At 50.7% G+C, this 9794-nt stretch overlaps 1 protein-coding gene across 3 annotated transcripts in view; it reads right to left on the reverse strand.

The window, feature by feature from the left end:
- Positions 1 to 9243, reverse strand: part of RIN2 (Ras and Rab interactor 2) — a 216975-nt gene extending 207732 nt beyond the window's left edge. For 2 of the 3 annotated variants that reach the window (XM_077872003.1, XM_077872001.1), the window contains exon 1: positions 9155 to 9243. The gene's annotated coding sequence lies outside the window, so the exon portion shown is untranslated. The remainder of the gene's footprint in view (positions 1 to 9154) is intronic. The other variant, XM_077872010.1, reaches the window with a different exon arrangement.
- Between the last annotated feature and the right edge of the window lie 551 nt (positions 9244 to 9794).

A 9794-nucleotide genomic window follows, 5' to 3' on the forward strand; every position in this document is an offset into this window, starting at 1 on the left:
ATATTTCCAATATGCTCTGAGGACATATAGTCCGCAGTAAAACTGTGGGAAGTAAGCACAGCCAGGAAGCATCTAAGATGGTTTCTGGTGGGCCAGTGTGCCCACTCATGGGCCACAGAGGGATAAGCCTCATGGCAGAGGGTTAGGAAGGAACTCTTGCTCCTCCTAACATCACAAGAAATGAAGAGGGGGCTAATTTTTCCCAACTGTGTGCCCTCCCCTGTCTGTGAGGTTAAGAACAAGCATCCCAGAGTGTAGTAGATGCTGCCAGTGGTCTGCCTGTGTGCCCTCAGGCCCCTCCACCATTTTCCCTCCCGAGAGCAGCACTCACTTCTGTGGGAGGATGGCTTCAGGCTGATGGAACCTGCTCTGACTGCATATAAAGAGGGCTGAAGGGTCAGGGCAGCCCTTGGCCAAAGACTGACCGGCACAGGGGTAGAATCACTCCAGTCTCCTGGCCTCTGATCTAGCCACTCTATGGGCCCCACATAGTCTCCAGAACTTTCCCATGAAGATCTCTCCTTATTTCCTATTAGACCAAGGAATCTGAGATTCACCTTACATTAGAGCATAATTCCCTGCAGAGCCAGAGCAAGGCTTACAAGACTGTAAGGACTCAGACTCTCTTCATCTCTTCAGTCTGATTCTTCAGGACATGACACTATCCTAAACTGTCCTCCACAGGTCCCACACATACAGCTCTCACCTTCCTCCCTGGGCTGAGGCCACAAGAGGATCAAGACCACACCTTCCCTTCCCTCTCTCCACACTCTCCAGAGCCCAAGCAGGAACGTTAACAACCTAAGTGGAGCTAAATGATCAAGAGAGCTCTTTCTCCAAATGCACCTCCCTCCTCTTGATTCTCATTCTCTGCACCTGACACTCCTCTGCCTGAAACCTATTGGTTACTAGCATCGCCAAATAACCCACCTGTCAGGGCTGATCCCCTCCACTGTGAATCCTTTTCTGATGCCCAGGACAGGATTAAGGTGTGCCTTCTGTATGCAACCACAGCAACCTTGAATAGAAAAAGGTCACTGTGTCCTCTCCTAGCCCCCACTCTTTGATGACCCCACCCCTTGTAGGTACCAGAGTCCTGTGAAAATTCAGTGTAAGAGAAAGAGACTGCTCAAGCCAACATTACAATGTAGGTTGCCTGTATTATTTACAATGTCTTATGGCCCAAGGTCACCCTGTACACTGTTTAAGGAAAGCCATTAGATGAAAATATTAGGCATAATTGGGGTATGAGATGTGCCCAGAGGAAGACTGTGTGTAATATCACGTATGTGTTAAGTCTGTGTCAGGACAGGAAACCCAGAATCCAGAGACAATGGGTGGTGGGGCAAGGACAGATGGCCAGGAGATGGCTCCCACTCTGGGGGAGGAACAAGGAGCTGTCAGGTCTGACTGTAACTTTTTACATCAAACTTTGTCATACCGAGGGGTGAAAAACTTTGAGGAAATCACCCTACATAAAGACATTCATCAGCCTTGGAGGGCCCTTCTTTTTTTTTTTTTATTTATGATAGGCACACAGTGAGAGAGAGAGGGGCAGAGACACAGGCAGAGGGAGAAGCAGGCTCCATGCACCGGGAGCCCGACGTGGGATTCGATCCCAGGTCTCCAGGATAGCGCCCTGGGCCAAAGGCAGGCGCTAAACCGCTGCGCCACCCAGGGATCCCGGAGGGCCCTTCTTATATGCTCATCTCACTGGTCCCTTCCTTCCTCTCTCCCTTCTGCTCCTTTGCTCAGAAGCCACAAAATAGCCACAAAATGGAGTCTCCTTCCTTCAGGGTGCTGGTCCAGAGGAGCCTCTGAAATATACCCCTCACCCCGTGTCTATTTAATAAAAACCTAATAAAAAGGAAAACACCTTCTTGGGGTGCCTGGGTGGCTCAGTCAGTTAAGTTCTGCCTTTGGCCCAGTTCCTGATCCCAGGATCCTGGGATGGAATCCCGCATCAGGCTCCCTGCTCTGCAGGGAGTCTGCTTCTCCCTCTGCCCCCTCTCTTTCACAAGTGCACACTCCAGCTGTCTCAAATAAATAAAATCTTAAAAAAACAAACAAACAAACCCAAACCTACCTTCTTTAAAAAGACAGAGCCTCTGTATTTGTTCTCATTCAGGCCCCTAAGCTGCCAAAGGAAAAACAATCGCAAAGGAAAATAACAAAGCACTTTAATTAGGAGTTTTCAGGGTCAAATTTGGCACAAGTCTGTCTCCCTAGGCAAGCACTGACTACTCTATCCTGTCCTTGCTAGCATCCCTAAGCATCCCTGCTAGGCTGGAGGGCCCTGGAGGCAGGAATTAAAAAAGGACGCATGCACTGGTCAGATCTCAGATCCCAAAGGGACCATGGAGTCTCAGAAGTCAACCAGGATCCCACACTCGCCAACAGTGCTGAAACCAGAAGCCTGTGTAGCCTGAATATGCACAGTCAATACCTACAGGTTGCGTTCAGTTTGTGATTTACTAGAAGAGGAGCAAAAATGATCAAGTCTTCCCAAATCAGTGTCCAGGCTTAGTATAATTCCAGACAAACCCCATAGAATAAAATTTGACTGGAAGAATGGTGAACACTGCTAAGAGAATTTGGACAAAAAGAGAAAGAAAGATAAAGTTGTGGTAAGTGGAGGAGGACTTGCCTGCCAAACGGCACGATTACAGAGCCGGGGAAGACGTGGAGGTGGATCTATTCACCAAATGCTTGGTAAACTACTGGGGAAAAGAGTTCAGTTGATTCTTGCCAAATGATTACAGAGATCTGTAAAATGGACACTATCAAAGTCAGAAGGAAATGGTTAGTTGTTTGAGGATGCACAAAGATTTCTTGGGTACAAAAGCCATTAAAGAAATCCAAAGGCGAAGTACAAGCATTTGACTCTACAAAATGCTGAATTTTTTGTAGGATAAAAAGTCATGAACACTCTGTAGTTAGACAAGAAAAGTCCGGATAGTGAGATGAGGGGTGCTGGTTAGGTGCCACCTCACCCTAGCACCATATGTTGAAGTAACAAAACATAGACTTGTCTTCCAAAACACAGCAGCTGGTTTCACCCCTGCTGCGAGGTGTGACACCTTGGCTCATTTCCGAGGACTCAGAGGTTCATGGGCAATCCCACCTATGAAGGTGCCCTTTGCTTACCACACAGGAGAAATTACCTGTCTCCATTCATTTTTAAGTATTCTTGTAATCAAATCAGAGTTAAATGCAAAGGGATGTTAGCTATTTGGGGGAAAAAACTGGCTATTTTATCAATAAAGAAAAAAACGTCTTGGGATGCCTGGGTGGCTTGGTCAGTGAAGCATCTGCCTTCAGTTCAGGTCATGATCTTGGGGTCCTGGGATGAAGCCCTGTGTTGGGCTCCTTGTTCAGTGGAGTGGCTGCTCAAGGATTCTCTCCCTCTCGCCCTGTCCATCCCCATACTCCCGCGCTCTCTCTCTCTCAAATAAATAAATAAAATATTTTTAAAAAAAGAAAAAGAAAAAAAAAGTCTTATAAAGCAAATAAAGTTCATTCAGCTTCCTATTTAAAGTAGCTAAGTGGATTTTGGTACTTTATATTTCTGAGAAAGGAATTTTCTATACTTTGTGTGAAATGATATATTTTCACATCATATATGTGAAAACCAAAGTATCCATTTAGTTCATTTATTATGTTAACCTATTATGTTAACCTATTATGTTAACCTACAGTTAATTCATTAAAAATCATAGGATACAAATATTTCCACCAAGTTTGATTTATGAATTACTCAACTTTTGAGAATTTCAAGGGAGTGCAGGATCACAGGTTAATACCTCCATTTACTATCACTTGACTACATGCATAATCAAATAAAAATGAGAAATAAGCTCACAGCAATAATCAGAACATCGCCTGCATTTGTTTTTCATTTGGATACTAATGAAGCTCAGCAACATCATCTGAATCACTCTTAACAGATGCTTCCTAAATACAAATCAATGCAGCTTTCTAACCTTTCCCACAAGTTTTGGGGGTATTTAAAGTTACTGGGGGGGGGGGTCCTTACCACCAAAGATTCTTGACCAGAATAAGACATGTCCCGCAGGATGGAATATCAATAGCCTCATCCCCACAACCCCTTTGCCATATCCAGCTTTATTTTCTGAGAGTCTTCTTTAAAATGACTCTGTTTAGGCTTTCGTCAAACCATTAACAAGTTCAAAAACTGTTTCCACCACAAAAAGCAATGCATTCAGTCAACATAATAATGTTTCTGAGTCAGTTTGCTAGTGACTATATTAACTTGTGTGGTTCTATTCACAATCTCAGCTGACACTCCACACTTCTCAAGAATGATATTAAAAATACTTAATGACATGGGTCAGCCTGGGTCTTGATCAATCACAATAGATGCTGGCCACAAACTCAGAGGTTGAAAGTTCTGGACTATCTGGCTCATTGGTGCAGGTTCTTTCTCTTCCTCCTCATCCCTGACTTCACAAACTCCATCCTGGCTCCTGGAGGTGGGCTTCCTGGTTCTGCTTTGATCCCCTTCTGCTTGGCCTGTGGTCTCTTCATGGGTAAATTCATCAGCTCCTTTGTTTCAGTCCCCACTGTGCCCTAATGACTTTGTCTCCAGCTGCTAATTGAAAATTTCTATCTGGATAACATACAGGACTTTTGTAGGGGTCAAGGGCAGGCCACCCCAAGATGTGCCACCAGGCATGAAACCAGCAGACCTGGGAAAAGCTCTTTACTTCCCCCTCAATTGCCTGCAGGTACGAGGAAGAAAGTTATTACCAGAGAGGCCTCTGTACCTAAGAAACTTACCTGCATAATAGGACAACCTCAGACTCCTATCCCTCTTCTTAGCCTCATGTTGCCTAAACTATCTTAGGAATCTCATGTCTGTGTGGATTCCCCATACATATGTAATTAAATTTGATTTTCTCCTGTTAATGTGGTTCACAAGAACCCATCTACTGGACTCTTAGTCCAACTGGAAGGACCCTGAAAGGCAGAGGAAATTCTTCCACTGCAACACTTTTAAATTCAAAATATTACAAAAAAAAAAAAAAATCACACTCGGTATTCCCTCCTACTTTCTCCCTCCGCCCCACATCCCCACATGCAGAAGTATGTAAATGCACGCGCACACACACATGCACCCCCCCACACACACACACACTTGATAGGTCCATTTTTCTCAAAACACCCCTTTCCTTGACTTCTGTGATACCACCCTAATCAAGAGGTCCTAGAGACTACCTCTTTCTCATGCTCTGGAAACATCTGTGAAACAAATCTTGAGATAAATTCATTCAGCCCTGGAGACCTTTGAATGTCTGCTTGTGGCTGTGCCCTCTCTGATGGTGGTGTCACCTTTCCGAGGGCTCCTCTGCTAGTCCTGCTGGCCCACCACTCTCCCTTGAAACCCTGAAATACGAACTCTAGCTTCCCCTGTTCACCTCCTCCCTTCAGCGCAAAAAAAAAAAAAAAAAAAGGCCTGAACAGCCAGGGTTACCCAACTGTGAAAAGTGAGGAAGAGCTGGTTGCTGGCAAACTCTTTCTTAAAATCATCAGATTTCAAACAATGGGTATTTGTGGGCTGGCGGCTGCCATCAGCAGTCCTTTGTTCCATATCCAGCAGCTACCTTTCCAGAGTAAATGTAGACCTCCTACAGAATCCACCACACTGCTCCCAGGGAGAGAGGAAATGAGACAACTGAAAACCCTGGGTGCACCTTCCTGCTCAATGGAGGTGATCAAGCAAGATATGTCTCAGCTCCAGACGCCCTATGTAGCCATTCCACATACCCAGCAGCACTGAAGGCACACTCAGGGAAAGCTGGTTTACATCTGCCAGCTTCTAAGCAGAATGAAGACAAGTTCCCTACAGCCTGTTTGCATTGTTTATGCGACTCCTTCGGTTCCCTCAGATCTGACCAAACCCTGGAAAACGGACTCCTGTTAATCAGGCACGAAGCAGCTGCCAACCAACACTTTACAAGAGGGAGGAGGGGATTATTGTGCCTTTTTAATGTCCAGAATATTGATGTTTTGCTATCCGAAGCACTGATGCTCCTTGGAAATTGCTTAGATGTCAGAAGGTGAACTAAAAAAGCATTTGGGGTGAACTAAACATTTCCCAAAGTACATTCCTTGGAACACTGGATCCTAAAGATGCTTCATGAGGAAGAGTGTTCTGTGGCCAAATGAAATTGGCAAACAGTCCATATTATGACATTATCCTAAAGAGTCCCAGTGCACAATATAATAAAGGCACTAAAAAGTCCTGCAGAGGAAACCCTGCTCAACATTAACATTTTTCTAATGCATTCTATCACTGTAACTCTTGAGTAATTCTTTTTTCTTTTTCTTTCTTTCTTTTTTTTTTTGGAGGGGGGGTGGAGAGACCACATGAGCAGGGAGGGGCAGAGGGAGAGGAAGAGAAAGGATCTTGAGCAGGCTCCACACCCAATGCAGAGCCCCATTTAGGGCTCAATCTCATGACCCTGAGATCACGACCTCACCTGAAATCAAGAGTCAGATGCTTAACCAACTGAGCCACCCAGGTGGCTATGTATGTATATATCTATCATTTATCTATCGTAATTCTTTAGTAAAGTTACACCCTAAAACAAAACTTGGTTAAACTCTGCTCTAGACAGACACTGTCTGGGGTGTACTTCGGAGCACAACCACCTCTAGCAAGTCAGCTGTGGTTCACTGAGATGCCTACTGGGCCTGGAGTCCTGGTCCCAGCTCTGGTGCTTTGACCTCTCCAGGCCTCTGTTTTCCCACCTAACAAACGGAATTAATAGTACTATGGTGTAAAACAACTGAGGTGTTATCTATAAAAGCATTCTGCAAGTGCTATAAAAATATGATGATCTGCAAAGGATGGACTTCTTCCTATGCATTTAACCAAGGACTACTTTTGTTCATTCTTTTCAACACCCACTCCCACCCAGGTGTCGGAGGCTAGGCAACAGGAGACTAGGATCTGGCTTTTGACCCTATTCACAGCGGGCAAGTGGGGTCCCCTGCATACTACTCATAAGTGATACACAAGGAATTGTGGTGGCACTGAAGGAGTGTCTTCTTATCAGGGAAAGGAGGGAAGTCAGGAAAACCTTCCCTGCTGAAACCATTAGAATCTTGAAGATTCATTAGGAGCACAGGCTATATACAGGGAGGGGGACATAACACCAAGATGCCATAAGGTGGGGAATATGTGAAGAATGGGCCCCATTAAGGCTGACCTCCCCATGCTGCATGCCCTCACACAGAGAGAAATAAGTCATCTGTCTCCTCCACGTCAAGGAAGAGGATTCAGCCCAGTAAAGAGGTTGATTCTGGAGAACTGAACTCCTCTTTGAAGTGGGTAGTGGCCCTTGACTTTGGAGAAGGGGAGGAGAGGCCTTAAGTGGGGATAGAAGGGCTGCTGGGAAGCTCTCTCTCACAAAAAAGCACATACCAGAGCTCTAGAGAGAGTGAAGCTCCTCCCATCTCTCTGTGCACAGGGGTCAAGTGTGGGTTCCTTTAGGTCTCCTTCTCTACTTAGCTAACCTGGCTGCACAATGCCGCCAGACAAAGGAGGTCCCAGTGGCAGGGAGCCCTTCTCTCATGTCCCCAGCCTCCAACTGCTGAGGGCAGTCCCTGTAAACCACCAGGCTTCTCCAGTCCCAAATGCAAGGGCCCCTTACTGTTCCTGGCTCTACCCAGCCCCCCCACCCACCCCTGATGCCCTCTATGGAGACACCTCAGGACCCCAGCACAGGGAATGCAAAGATGTTCTAGAAACATATGGGAACCCGAGGCCAAAAGGAAAACGTGTACTTGTTTGTAACACCTATCAAAATATTCTCCCATATTTGAACTAGGTAAAAAGTTAATAAAAGCTGTACAGTCAAAAAAAAAAAAAAAAAGACCATTTACAAAGCCAGTATTGCCTAATCTGCTGCAGGCCATTGTCAAACCTCCTGAACCCCCAGGTGGGGACCAGGCAAACCAAGGATGATTGGAAACCACAGTCGCCCTTGCACAATAATGCAGGGGCATAACAAAAGCTGCCTTTATTTAAAATGCCGGTATTTTGTTGATTGCGGATTTTTTTACATTGAACTTTATTTTTTAAATACTGCCTAAAAATACTATGTTATTACTGAGTACTGCCAAGTGTTTATTTTTGCTCAATATTCACGAAGTCCTGTTGGTGGAAGAGGGCTCTGAGGTTTCCTTATTGATGACAGCACGTTCCTAAGAAACCCCAACGTTCCGGAAACCATCAGGCCTGCAAGAAAGCGCGACTCCACAGTGCACCCGGGTCGGCTGCAGCCTCCTTTGCGGAATTAGGACAACCCAAAGGATTTGAGATCTCTGCGAAGAAAGGCGCCCCTTAGGGCCGGGGCTGGGTCTCGCCCTGTCTTTCCTGGCAGCAAATCAGAGGCTTTAAAGCAGGATTCTGCAAATCCTGCCGTCCCCGGCCCGTGGAGGGGCGCCCAGCGCGGGCGGGTGGACACCACGCCGGGGGGAGCCGGGGGGAGCCGGGGCCAAGCGTGGAGAGGGAGCCCAGAAGGGGGCGGGGAGGCCTGGGGGTGGGAAAGTGGCCCCGGCCCTTCCCGGCAGGAACCCCGGGCTCCTCCTCCTCCTGCGCAGCCGCCGATCCCGCGACAGCCCCGAGCCCGCAGGTCGGACTCGCCGCCCCTCCCGCTGGGGTCTTCCGCCCCGGGAGGAGGAAGCCGCGGCCCCGGCCGGGGAGGTGCACGGACGAGGCGCCCGGGCCGGGGCTGCGACCTCCGCTCCCGCCGGCGCTCCCGGGCGCGGGGCGCACTCGCCACCCACAGGCGACCCCGCAGGCCGAGCTCGACCAGGGTCCCCGCCCACTGCTCCCGCCGCGCCCACACCCGCACCTGGAGCCCCGGCGCCCGCGCCCCCCGCGCCCCCCGCGCCCCCCGCCGAGGTCGGCTGAGGATGCTCCAGACCCCGCCGGGACCCGCGGTCGCCTCGCCGCAGCGGAAGGTCACCTGCCCTGCCCAGGCGGCCCCCGCCCGTGCCCAGCTCCCCGAGGACGCCCGCTCGCTCTCTGCCCCCGGCTCCCCTCCGAAGCGGGTGGCCCCGCGCCGGATCTCCGCGCCCCGGAGCCTCCCGGGGTGGGGTCTCGGCGGCCGCCGCCCCTTACCTCGCGCAGGCCCTCCCCGCAGGTCTCGGAGGCGGGGGCGCGCGGTGGCCCGACCGGCGCGGGGCTGGGTTTCCCCGCGGGGCGGGGCGGGGCGGGGCGGGGCGGGGCGGGGCGGGAGGAGGGGGAGGGGAGGGGAGGGGGAGCCGGGGCGGGGCGGGGCGGGGCGGGGCGGGGGAGGGCTCGCCGGGCTTTGTGTCTGCCTCCCGCCTCCCCTGCTCCGGCGCCGGCCGCCCCCGCCAGCCCCCGGCGCCCTGGGAGGAGGCTGCGGGGGAGGCGAGGGGCGCGGAGGGCGCCTGCGCAGCCCCGGGTCCCGCCGCCCCTGCGCCCCCCGGGACGTGCCCCCGAGGCGCCTGCGAGTGCCCCCGGGCCAAGTCCGGGCCGAGAGAGGGGGTCGCGCCCAGAGCGGCTCGGCCGCAGCGGCTCCCGACGAGCCTCGGCGCCGCCGCCCGCTTTCCCGCGCTCCCGGGGGGACCCGGGCTCTGTCCTCCGAGGGTCTCCTCCGGCTCCCCCCGCCGCGCTCGGCCGAGCGGGCCGGGAAGCCCCCGGGGGGACCCCGCCTGGGCTCCGGCCCTTTGTCCCCGGCCCCGAAGCGCTCCCGGCGGCGGCGCGTTTGCTGCATCCCCGCCGGGAAGCCGCTGGC

This window comes from Canis aureus, chromosome 26, assembly GCF_053574225.1.
Source record: "Canis aureus isolate CA01 chromosome 26, VMU_Caureus_v.1.0, whole genome shotgun sequence".
In the NCBI taxonomy this organism is placed as follows: Eukaryota; Metazoa; Chordata; class Mammalia; order Carnivora; family Canidae; genus Canis; species Canis aureus.